The sequence below is a fragment of the Columba livia genome, chromosome 8 (assembly GCF_036013475.1).
Source record: "Columba livia isolate bColLiv1 breed racing homer chromosome 8, bColLiv1.pat.W.v2, whole genome shotgun sequence".
Classification (NCBI taxonomy): Eukaryota; Metazoa; Chordata; class Aves; order Columbiformes; family Columbidae; genus Columba; species Columba livia.
In genome coordinates, this window is record NC_088609.1 from 22,835,832 (window position 1) to 22,845,035 (window position 9,204).

Below are 9,204 nucleotides of genomic sequence, written 5' to 3' on the forward strand. Positions count from 1 at the left end.
TTAAGCTCACCTGCTCTCAATGAAATCAATTAATGCCTAGCAGGAGCAGAAAGCTTATAGAGCTCAAGGTGAGCAGGAACAGGTCTTTGTTGGGTCAAAAGATTTTTCCAATGTGAAGAATTGCTAGAAGGAATAAGGGATACATGCTAGCTCTCCTAGATCAGTTCTGTAGTTTCTGCTGAAATCTCACTGAATTACAGAATTTACAGAGGTGAGTTTTGTAAGTGATTTAAAAAGTCTGGGATTTCACTTTTTCAACTTTCCTGATACCTTTGGTTATGATGTAGTAACAATTTTTCTATAGCATGTGTAACGTAGAGATCATAGAAAAAAATGTTTACCTCTTCACTTCAGTAGTATTTACTACTGGTTTATTTTTGAGGAGCTAGAAAGAGCTCACCTGCTCCATTCTGTACCAAACAGTATCCCTGTACACCTATTTGTCACAGTTATTCTCCTTTTTAACTTATGAAGATTATTATTTGTATCTGAAAGTCCCTTTTATGATCTCATCATATGTTATGCTGTTACCTTCCCACTGTGCTGCAGCACTCAGCTAATGTGAGGTGAAATGTAACACACAGTAACTTGATAAGGGAGAAATGCTTCTTAATGCTGCAGAAGTGGGGAAAGAAGTTTATTTTTTCACCTTACTAGTGTATTTCCTTTTTTTTCCCATAATTACCTGCAAACTGGGAAGCCTAAGATAAACTGGATGGAAAGGACCACTATGCATCCCACATTGCTGTTTGATTAATTTCATTACATCCAAAGCATCTTGTCAGAATGATGTTTGGTTATCAGCTTTTGCCTCTCCACTTTTTTTGTGTGTGTGCTGTTTTGGTTAGTGGTTTTTTTTTTTTTTTTTTTTTTTTTTTTTTTTTTGCAGTTGGTTGTTTGTTTTCTCTCTCCAGCGCTCTGGCTTTTCTCCAAGCAGGGGGCTTGTTCTAGCTAATAACAGATGTAGACCATCCCGTAAGAATCAGGATTAATTAGAGAGAAGGTAACTGTTGTCTTTAACATCTTAAGATGTACTTTGGTTTAAAAGTCTGCTTTGTTTCCTGCAGACCCATTATTTACTAAAATAAATGGTACAAGTGCAGCCATAGTATGCTTGGGAAAAGAAAACAGACTAAAAAACTAGATTGAGTTTATAGTCAAATGCAAACTGTTCCTTGCAGAGGAATAAGAAAAAAAAGACTTCTGATGCTGTGAGAGAGTCAAAAGCAAAAGCTCCACATGGTAAAAAGGGCAAGTGAGAAGAGAGGATGAAGAACAGGTGGCAGAAGAACAAGGGGAGGGCATAACAAAATAAGGGGAAAAGTATACTAAAGGAAGAAGCTTAGACCAAAGGAGCATGTGCAGACCCAAGGGTATGTTTGTGGCACTTCAAAAAAGATCTGACTAATTTTCAGAGATAGCAAAAACAGAATGAAAAGAGGAAGGAGAGGCGTGACAGCCTATACGTAGCAGAGAGTTAGAAGAGAGCTGGGCAGAAAAACATAAGGCACACTCTTGTTATTTATACATTCTCCCACACTTCTTTCTTTGTAAAACATCCTATGGCTCTGTTAGTGTGGAAGTAGGAAGAGCACAATGGCTTAATGTTGCTCATGTGTCCTGTGACTAAATGGTTTAGGATATCAGTGTGCTGAATGTGAGGTACAGACCATTTATAGCACCCTAAAAGGGGTGGGAGTGGGGGGAACCAGCAACAACAACCAAAAAAAACCCCAGAAACCCTACTATGGAGTGCATACTGATGATAGAAGTGATTTATGTATGGTAGAAACTTCAGATGTTCAGTTACTCAAGTGGAAATCAAGGCGTTACAATATTAAAACTTGGCCTAAATAGACTCATATTTTGAGTACTTCACTCTTTGGATTCAGTACCACTGTTGTCTTTTATGGAAGAAGCTTAGATATGAAAAACTCCATATATATATTGGTTTTGAAGAATCTACATGTGCTGCTCTATGTAATCAAATTGAATTGGTTCTCTCTTCAGTGAAGTTATATAAATGGGTTCAGGGTCCGTTTATGACTTTGTTGGTAGAAAGTTTAAAGGTCTCTTTTGAGAGACTACATGATAAGAGTTTAGCTTCTGCTGTGTGTACAACTTGTCTATCCCACAAGCAGGCTTTTGTCAGCACCTTGGGCCTGCTGGTCACAGCCCTGGCTGCATAGGCTTTCTGAGAAAGTGCTGTAAGGAGCATGTGTTGCTTGTATCAACATAGTTGGCTAAAGTTATATTTTGAGTGTAAAGACTCAATTTACTGTGGTTGCTCTTGGGCTTAGACATGCACTTTTCCTGCTAACTGACAGTTCCAATGTTTACTTAACAAGAACAATTTGTGCTATAACAATGGCTGCTCTTGATTTTGTTCTGAACTCCTTTCATACAGCATATCCTTCTAAGCACTCTTTGAAGCTGGTGGGACCTGACTGACTGTGTAGTCAAGGGCTATCTAAAGTCATCCAGAAAGATGGCTCAGGTCATCTTGGTGGACTTTTGCCATATGCAACAGCTCTCTTGTCTGAGGAGAAACTATTGTTCCCTTACTTGGGATGGCTAAAAGCTTCTTCACTGAAAGATACAGAGCTTTGCTACAGCTAATTACAGATGACTGGGCAAAATTAACCCCTCAAAGTTCCATCAATGAATGCCTTGATTTATTAACAGGCACTGTTGTCTTGCAAACAGCAGATATCACAGATACCTTCAGTATAGAGAATACCAAATACTGATGTTAGCAGACTTACATAATGAGTAGAAATTTTAAACGGCAAACCATGTTTTCCTCCAACCAACTATGTTTTGGCCAGAGGGATACTATGCATTTTTGTTTTGATTGAGAGTGCTTTATTTCAGCCTTAAAGGAGGAGACAAATTAAATAAAAATAAACCAAACACAATAAAATTATGATGCCCCTTACTAAAATTCACAGATCTGTGTAGAATTTAGAGCAGTTGTTATCTCAGGTGTATTGTTTCCATTCTAAAACATTTTGAGTCTACACTTAGTCATAAATATTTCTAGTCTACTCGTCCCTTTATTTTGTTCTGTGGAAGTAGTATGAGATTGAGGTACAGACTTTTAAGGTAAAAAGTGTTACTGGAAGAAGCAAAGCCAGCTATGTCTGACCCTGCATCCTTTCAGATTCATTCTGCTGATACTAAGGCTTGTCCCTTGCGAGATCACAACCTACCACTGTAGTGAGTAGTATTTGCTCAGTGTCACATTACCCAAGCAGTGCAAAATCAGATTCAAGGCAAATTGTGTTACCATGGCTTTAATGGGGGTGGAGGGAGCTCATCATGTTTAAATGGCTGGTATGTACTTGCAAAGCATATAACCAAAAACCAGAACTGACAGTTTAAGTATCTGATGGGAGAATAACAAACAAGTGTAACAAACAGATGGGCCAGCCAGTCTGTTACAACGTGGTTCAACTGCAGGTCTGGCTGTGTGTGTGTGGGAGCGCCTTAGTCAATCTTAATTGTCATAGCTCCATTGACTTTGGTATTTACAATAGCTTTATTTATATGATGATGACTCATTTCTTCCGTGATTGAGGAAAAGAACAAAAATTAAAAAGACCTTTTAAATCCTATGGTATTATATTCTGTTTCTTTCAGGTTTATAGCAACTATATCCAGTGACAGTGATACAGGTTCTCTCTGCAGTAAGTGTGAAATGACAAGTATACATATATATATGATCTCATTGTCAGTATTTGACAAGCTTAAAAAAAATGTTTTGGCTATAGAAGCTATTGATGTAGGTGTTATGAGGCACGTGGGAGGAATCCTTCAAGTTTTTGGAATGTTTGAAGCAGGAATTTGCTGTGTGGGCTAAAAGGACTATATCCACGCCCCTCTCTCCCTCCATGAGTACCAGCCAGGTGGAGATCACACTTTCCCAGCTGGCTGTTGTGGCTGGAGTCCACCCCACTTCTGCAGGAAGCGCGGAGGCAGCATAGACAAAAGTTGCCATAGCAATAGATTATTGCACAGAGTATAATATTTTTTTTAAAATAAAAAACTAAGAAAAACCACAAAAAAACACAACAAACAAACAAAAAACAACAAAACAAACAAACAAACAAAAATTACAGCAAGAAGATACAAAACCTTTTCCTTTGCATAAGAAGTGAACAGCCTTACAGTCACCATTATCTTTTCTTTTAATCAAACCCTGTATGAAGTGAAGAGCACCCAGCATAATACAGTACATGTTTGTTAGGTGTATATTTCAGTATTCCATGAAAGCTGTTGTTTTCCTGTGTGAGACTTTAAGATTATATATATATATATATATATATATATATATATATATATATAAAAGAAACAAACACACCCAAACCAAAACAAACCCCAAACAACAACAGAAACAAAACAATAGATGAACAGAGAAATGTCTTGTGGGTGCAAGATACTTGTTTAGAAAAGCTGTCATAAGGTTGACTGGTATTATGGGGCTAATCATAGGTAAAGAAGGAGAGAAAGGTAGATTAAATAGTTTTGGAGGAAACAAACAAACAAAACTGGGGTTAATTTTTTTGAATCTGAACAAAATGTACAAATTTAGGCAGGAGATTAGACAGTGTAATCTTGTTTTATTTGGTGGGAGAGGATATGTTTTTTGAAGTATGGTGTGTGTTCTGTAGCAGTAGTCATTTTCATTGGAAATCAGATTGTCTACATTGATAGATCTTGTTTGTGATAAAGGGTTAATTTCCAGAAGGAAACTGGTTTAGCTCAGATTTTTTTTTTTATCAAATTGACTCTGCTTGATTTGATGTACTGATCTAATATGACCTTGATTAAATTAGAGAGAAAATGATGATACAGACTGTTTGTGCTATTGACAATTTGCTACCTTAGGCTAGGGTCTCAGTGAATTAATGTCTTGCCCATATTTTGCAGGGACCTCTGGTAAGAATGAATTTCTCCTATTAATTTCAGCCTTACCAAGAAGACAATAACTGTTGCTGATTGTAAAGTTAGCTATTTCTGAAGTAGTGAAATAGGCTTCACCAGTTTGCTCAAAAACAACCCAAGACAGATGATTGGCTTACCACCAGCCTAGAAGCTTAGCAAGGACATAGGTATGCACCACAAGTTGTTTATATTATCTGAGCATCAGTTCTCCAGTCAACAACCAAGATAGTGGAGGGTCTTTATCCCTTGTCTTATGCCACAGGTGGGGGCTACAGCCACATCTGACACCTGTAAGTGGAAATCAGGTTTCTTCTGCACAATGTATAGTGTAAGAAATTATCATCTTGCCAGCATAATAGACTCAAGCAGGATCTCTCAGCAAAGCATATTTTATTAATGATTTTGAAAGACTGGGTGGTTTACCTAATGGTAGGCACACAGGACAGGGCAGAAAGCTGCTGCTTATATCCCCCCTGAATCCCAGCTGCAAATTCCCTCCCCTGTTCCCCATTAGTTGGGTACTGCAGGGTTTACAGACTACCTGACACTTCCCAGATGCCCTGCCTCAGTTTACCTATTTCACTAATCCAGTTCCAATGACCCTCTCCTTATTTATTTCCATTGAATGTGTGGTTTTTTGGCTCGCTTACCTCCCCCTCTAGCTTAATTTTTAACCACATGAATTGGTTTTGCATTCTGAGATTAGTGCAAAGAGACCTTGTTTTACATTCAAGTTCTGATAGCTAGATATCCCTCAGTCCCCACCCACTGGGGTCAGGCCTCAGATCCCCAGTTGCGAAAACAACATTCCTCCTTCAATGGCTCCTTACATATAGATCGTGGGTAAAAGTCTGCTCTATAGCAAGGTGGCAAAGAGAAATTTTCTTTTTGTCCTATTTTCTGGAAGCTACAGAGCAAAAGTGTACTGGTGAGTGCACTGGGCGCTTTCACTTCATGTTTCCAGCCCAAGCCTGATGTTACCTTACAGCAATTATTTATGCAATGTAAAGCACCATACAACAGTTTTTCTCTGGCAATATTTCATTGCTTGTCTTAAACAAAATATTGAAGCTAATTACCTATCTGTTAAGTGTTGATGGCTGTCAAACACTTTTATAAAATCCAAGTTACAGTTGAGGTCCTTTGCATTGAGTACTGTAAAGACCTGGAGAAGACAGTAGCCTCTATCAGAAAACTTAGAGCCTTTTAACTCTGTTTAAATCTTGTAACAGGAGCAATGCATTTCACTGTGTGTATGGCTACAACTGGTGAAGTTACAGACAAGGTACAGCTGAAGGTGTTAAAAAGGTACTAACCCAGCCTGAGCCTTCTGTTGAAGATCATTGGCCATTACCGAGTATGGCTGGGCTTTCAGCCATGAGAGAATTGGATGGATTGTGGAGACAAAGGACTAATTGCAATTACTTAAAGGGACATTGAGTTACTACCAGTTATTGTAGTTCTTTTAGGAAAACAGAAACCTCTTTGTTCCTTTTTGAAGTACTAAATAAGAACAATCCAAACACAATGACAGTTTGTTTCAAGGATGCTAACCCGATGGTGTTTTTATTTACAAAATAGTAATTTAAAAAAGCAAATGGTAGCCATTTTGTTTGTCCAATGTCTTTTGTGAGGCATTTGTAAAGCTATCAAAGTTGAAACCAGTTGTGCTGAGACTATAGAGATCAATAGCAAGCAGTAGTAGTATTTTGTAAATAATTCAAGAGGCTAGTTTGTACTGTGTCAGCATCTCTGGAAAGCAACATAATTACGGAATCCCTACTAAAAAAAAAAAAAATATCTCCTGCTGTTGTTTGAAGGGGTGAATTAATACCAATAGTTCAGTGAACATATTTGTGATGTCTGTTTTAGAGTCTGATCTACCTATGATTTCACTGCATGCTTCCCCTTGAAACTGCAAGCACAAAAGTAGTTAATTTTCTGTGGTTGGAAGTTAGGCAGTAACTTACCATCTCTAATATTCACCTGAATGGAGAAACACTTGCTGTGGGCAGACATTAGGTATGTAGTAAACCTGTTCTCCAACAGTTTAGCAGTCTGACTTCTTGGAGACTTAGAAACCTTCTCTGCACAAGGGAGGGAGGGCTGGAAGGTCAGTTTGTACAAATACCAGCTGTTTGACATCAACAGGAATGTTGGGTGAACTCAGTATCATTTTGTCACACTTCACTGCTGCATGATGAAATGGCTCCAAACCAGGCCTCACTCAAAAGGTGCACCTCATATTTGTCAGAAACTTGCTGCCACAGGGAATGTAGGAGATGCAAATAATGCAGTGTACTGGGCCCTGGCACAAATGGTCTGATCCTTCAAAATAGAACTATTTTTCACTCTTCTCATCCCAGAGGTGTGTATGTCTGGAAAGGAGCACCCTTTGTTTCTAAAACTCAGGGCTGAAAGAGGGGGATGTGACACCCCTGAGACATTGCAGAAGCAACTAAGTGATTTCAAATTTTCAAATCCTATAGTGGATTCCCTTTTTTATCCTGAAAAGATAATTTGGTCTGATATAACTGAATGGCTCTTCAGTATCTCTAAAATTAAGTCAAACATACTCTTCCTGTAAAGTATTTTAAGCCTCCTCTTCCCCAAGTTCAATCCTCCAGAATCCCATCGTAATCTGAGACCTATAATAGATTTCATCCAGAGAAGGTTCATGGTAAATGTGTGTACTCAGATTTCCTGACTATTCTACCTAGCTAAGGGCCTGCAACATGAGAAGCACATTAAAAGCCTGAAAATAATTTGAGGTACATGCAGGGAAAAGACTCTCAGACCAGTGCAAATCTAGAACATCAATTTAGCAATTCTCAAGCTTAGTAATAAATACAGGATTTTTCTACAGTTGTCATCACTGGAGACTAGAGGGGGGCAGAAATAGCCAGATTTTTACATCCCCTAAAATATCCTAAAGAAACATTTGGTGGCATTTAAATAGGAAAACATTATGCTATGCCAGAAACAAGTTTTACTTGTTAATATTTCTTTGAATTGCATGATAGTGGTTATCAAAAGATGTTTGTGGTGTGAAAATATGTTGGTTCTTTTTGCTTAATTTTTCCCCAAGATGATTATAATGAAACTTGTGGTCCTTGCTACATCTAAAAAATTATAAAGCAGTTTCAGAGACAAGATTCTGTTTACACTGCCACAGATGGCTGGAATAAATTAGTGGACTCACTAAAGAACAGTTCATTTTAGTTTAAAATGCATTTGGACACTTATCAAAGCTCACATGGTGGCCATTTTATGTTATTTATTCATCTATTTGTGCTTTACAATTCAATGGCCAAAGGCTATGTCTGAGTAATGGTCAGTTTCCTTCTAACAGAATTTATAATTATGTATATCTCACACTTCAAGCACACCTATACTCCTATACTGTGGCATACCTTGGGTTATCCTGTGTAGCTACTCTTTCTGAAGAACACTTCAAATCCAATTGTAAAACAGGGAGATTAGAAAGACAGGGTAAACTTCTTTACTAATGTGCATGTTTTAAGTCGAGCATTTTCCCTAAATTGGTGAAGAAATGCATAAAGTTGTAACTGTATATTTCCTTCACCATCAACACTGCTATTTTGGAGACTCAGTGAGAGCAAGACTTCTCACATTACTTATTGAACTCCAGTCCCCCTGGACTAGATTAGGATGAGGGAGGACAAAGGATGGCATACTTACTCCGTGGCTCTTCTCTTATGAGCCTTTCAGAAACAGTGCAGTAAAACGTCTCCCTTTCACACGTCAACTCTTTCACGTGTATACACTTATTTCCTCAACACCAGTACAGTGAAGATATGCAACACAGAAGTCTTCAGACTTGATAAATCTGGCACTGGAATTAGTGGGTCTATTTTCAATTGTAACAGTTATTTGTCTTGTCCTGGGAAAGTCTGCACTACTGTGTGACTACTGCACTACTACTGTGACTTCTAGTGTAGGGGAAGAAATCAAACTAACATCTGAGTGGCTGCTGGGAGTCTTCAGAAGCAGCTTGTCATCTTCATAGCATTTTCTTGCTAATCCCACTTCTCTTGGACCCTATGCATACTGGGTATATCACCTTTTAGACTGTTGCACTTGGGAGCTGACAAGTCAAACTGAGAGAGCAGCAGCAGCAGCAAATAACTGAAATGTAAATCTGTGCACTGTCATAGTGAGGTGCTCAAAGAAGGGAAAAGAGCAACTTGGGTTCACTTCAGGCTTTCCTGAATCCCTTGAATTTGACAGATAAAC